The following is a 4263-nucleotide window of genomic DNA, read 5'->3' on the forward strand; positions in this document are numbered from 1 at the left end:
CAAGAGAAAAAATCTCATCAAAATCAATACCTTTCTTTTGACTGAACCCTTTGACAACCAATCTAGCTTTGTAACGTGGCTGTGAAACGTGTATTTCTTGCTTCACTCTGTAGACCCACCTGTTCTTCAAAGCTCTTTTTCCCTTTGGCAACTTGACAAACTCATAAGAATGATTCTCATGCAATGACTTCATCTCATCTTGCATAGCATCAACCTACTTTATCTTATTCTCATCTCTCATAGCTTTCTCATAACTTTCAGGTTTCCTCCGTCAGTTAGTAATACATAATCATCAACAGAATACCGTGTGGAAGGATGCCGGTCTCTGGTAGACCTCCTGGAAGGAATATCTGGTGAAGCCTCTGCTACTGGTGACTGCTCATGAACATTATCATCCATCTCAACTTATGTGGGAGTTTCAACATCACCATTGTCAGGTTGGTCATCATGTGCTTCATCTTCAACCTGTGTAGGAAGATGTGTCAAAGGAACTGGATCAAAGTTAATTAGATTATCATTATACTGAAACTCTATTGCATCAGTCTTCTCAATGTCCTGTATGGTATAATCTTCCATAAACATAGCATCTCGGCTTCTTACAAGCTTTTTCTGCACCGGATCATAAAACCTGTAACCAAGCTCATCATGACCATAGCCAATGAATACACAAGGTCTTGTCTTAGCATCAAGCTTAGACCTCTCATATTTCGGAATGTGCACAAAAACCTTGCATCCAAAGACACGCAAGTGAACATAAGAGATTTCATTATTTGACCAAATTCTATCCGAAACATCAAATTCTAAAGGAACACATGGTGTAAGATTGAGAACATGTACAACAGTATTCAAAGCCTCACCCTAAAAGGATAGTGGCAACTGTGACTGTGAAAGTAAACATCTCACCTTTTCAACCAATGTCCTATTCATTCTCTCAACCAACTCATTCAACTGGGAAGTCTTAGGAGGCGTCTTTTGATGTCGAATACCATGTTGTCCACAATACTCATCAAAAGGACCAGAATACTCACTCCCATTATCAATCCGGATGCATTTCAATTTTTCACCAGATTGTCTCTCAACAAAAGCATGAAATTGCTTAAACACTTCTAACACTTGGTCTTTTGTTTTCAAGGTATACACCCAAATCTTTCTTGAATGATCATCTATAAAAGTCACAAACCACCAAGTGTTTTTGTTTTCATAGGACCACACACATTAGAATACAATAAATCAAGCGTACTTGGCTTCCTTGTATGGCGGTGTGTTTTGAATGCAACTCTAGTCTCTTTCCTGCTAAGCAATGAGCACACATTTTCAAAGATCCCTTCTTCATACTAAAAAAAAGATTCTTCTTAGCCAAAATCATCAAGACTTTCTCACTCATGTGACCGAGTCTGTTGTACCAAAGCTTAACTGTGCTATCATCATCCACTACATTAATACTGGAATCAATTACCCTTGCCTGCATCAAATACAATGAGGAACACTTCTTTTCTTTTGCTACCACCATAGAACCTCTGGTGAGATTCCACTGACTATCACGAAAGGTGTTACAGAACCCTTCATCATCAAGCTTACCTGTGGGGATTAAATTCATGCGGATAGCTGGAATGTGTTTGACATTCTTCAAAATCAACATAGTACCATTACTAGTCTCCAAACACACATCTCCCATACTAATGGCTTTAGTTGAGCCATCATTACCCATCATAACACTTCCAAAGTCACCAGATGTGTAAGATGTAAAGAAATCTTTCCGAGGTGTAGCATAAATTAAGGCACCGCTATCAATCACCCAACTGGTCTCCTGGCAAGCAAAATTAACAACATCACTATCATAAACAATAAGAAAATCTGAAGTAGTAGTGGCAACTCGATCATCTTCACCATCATTGTCATTCTTCTTGTCCTTCACTTTCCCTTGTTTCATATCTCTCTTTAATTGGCGACAATACTTCCTTATATGCCCTTTCAAATGGCAATAATGGCACTCAACATTGGCAAACTTGTTAGTCTTGCTTTTGCTTCTGTCTCTTTTCTTCGGACCTCTACTTTTACTCATCCCCCTTTTTTCAATAACTAGGACATCTGACTGTGAAGAAGAACCCTATGACTTTCTTCTCATCTCTTCATTCAGAACACAACTCTTAACCAAATCCATATTCATAGTACCATCTAGGGCTGAGTTAGACAAAGAAGTTCTAAACGTCTCCCACGAGTCCAGCAATGTACCAAGAAGCCACAACCCTTGCACTTCTTCCTCAAACTTGATATTCATTCCAGTTAATTGATTAATAATACCTTGGAATGTATTCAAGTGATCTGTCATAGGAGTTCCATCTTGATACTTCAAGTTAATCATTTTCTTGATCAAAAACAATTTATTAATACCAGTCTTTCGAGCATATAACTGTTCGAGCTTGTTCCATAGACTCTGTGCATTTTTCTCTTCACTAATATGATTGAGAACATTATCATCTACCCACTGTCTGATATAACCACAAACCTGCCGATGAAGTAAATTCCATTCTGCATCAGTTTTATTTTATGGCTTTTTAGAAGCAAACACAGACAAATAATAATGATTCACATACAATAAGTCTTCCATCTTTCCTTTCCAAACATGATAATTGGAGTCATTCAAAGTAATCATTCTACTTGTATTGCTTTCCATTGTTCTACACAGGGCATAGATTATCTTAAACCAATGCTCTGATACCACTTTGATGAGATAAATATAAATAATACACAACCGGGTTTTATCCCCTCTTATGAGAACCTAATAAGAATCAATCAAATAGAGTAGTAAGAAGACACTCAATCAACAAGTATATGAACACCAATAATTTTAGCGTGGAAAACCTTCTCCAATATGAGAAGTAAAAACCATGGGACCCTTAGGCCACTTAAAAACTCCACTAATATAATTAATGGGTTACACAATTCTCTCTAGATAAAACTAAAGACATACATCAACCATATCTCAAGAAAAATAGATCTTGGCAATTTCAACAACTATGCATAAAAATAATAGAGATATCTCACCAAACACACCACTGTTCTCGAACTAAAATATAACTTTTCAGAACTCCAAATCCAATCTCCACCGTTCAGAATGAAGACCAATGAGTTTTGAACGTGCTCTCTAAAAAATCGGCTTAATCGAACCATGGATTAACCTCGATCGGAGTTCATCATGAAAACTGTCCGGATAGAAAATGCATCAAAACTGAGGCTCTGTTCTTGGACTGAAAGACGATCGTACGGATCTCCAAATCCGATCTCCACCATTCAAAATGAAGATCAATGAATCACAAACCTCTCTTCCAAATTTCAGGTCGATCGGCCCACAGACGAAGTAGGATCGAACTTTTGATAAAATCTGGGCAATGAAGAAAAAAACTGAATTTTTCTCTTTAACTTCAAAAATGGTGGTTCTCCCCATTCTCTCTCTTTTCTCCTATCTTTGGTGGCTGCGAAAAATTGGAAGAAGAAGAAAAAATGATTCTTTTTTCTAGCCATTTTATATAAAGGCCTAAGAGGCCTTAAATTTGGGGCTCTTAATTTGAGCCTTCCACATGAAGAAAAACCCAATAGAAAGGAGCCTAGGGCTATACCCTGCTCTATATCGACCTTACTATCAAGGAATCGAGCGTAGTACTACTCCTGTGTCTCCTCATAGTAGAAACACTGCATAGGGAAATCAGACAAGTCAAAGATGCCTTATAGAGGGACCCCATAACAAGCTCAGGAGACAGAGGCTCTAAAGGTGCCTTCCTAGGTTGTCCATGACCTGACATGGTAAATTAAGAGTAGAACACGCAAAGATACAAAAACTGAGGGGTTGCTTGAAAAAGGTAAACCACTAAGAATTTAAAGTTTCAATCAAGAACTAATTGTTTTAGAATTGGATCAATCATTGAACTGAAAAAGTTGCCGATTCACAATTCACTGATCGGACCGACAATCGAACCAGTAACGTCATAAATAATTAAATTTATAATTTATAAATTATTAAAATTTAAAATAATTATAAAAATAAAAATAATAATTTATATATTATTTAAAAATTAAATTTTATTTGAAAATCAGAAAATTAGTTTCAAATTATAAATAAACCAAAATTATAATATAAAAAAAATAACACATTAAATATAAAACATATAAAATAATAATAATAATAATAATAATAATAATAATTCTCCTTCTAGGCTTCCAGCTATTGCCATTGGAGTGGGGCTTACACGGGGGTGGGGATGGGGA

Source organism: Vitis riparia, chromosome 16 (genome assembly GCF_004353265.1).
Source record: "Vitis riparia cultivar Riparia Gloire de Montpellier isolate 1030 chromosome 16, EGFV_Vit.rip_1.0, whole genome shotgun sequence".
In the NCBI taxonomy this organism is placed as follows: domain Eukaryota; kingdom Viridiplantae; phylum Streptophyta; class Magnoliopsida; order Vitales; family Vitaceae; genus Vitis; species Vitis riparia.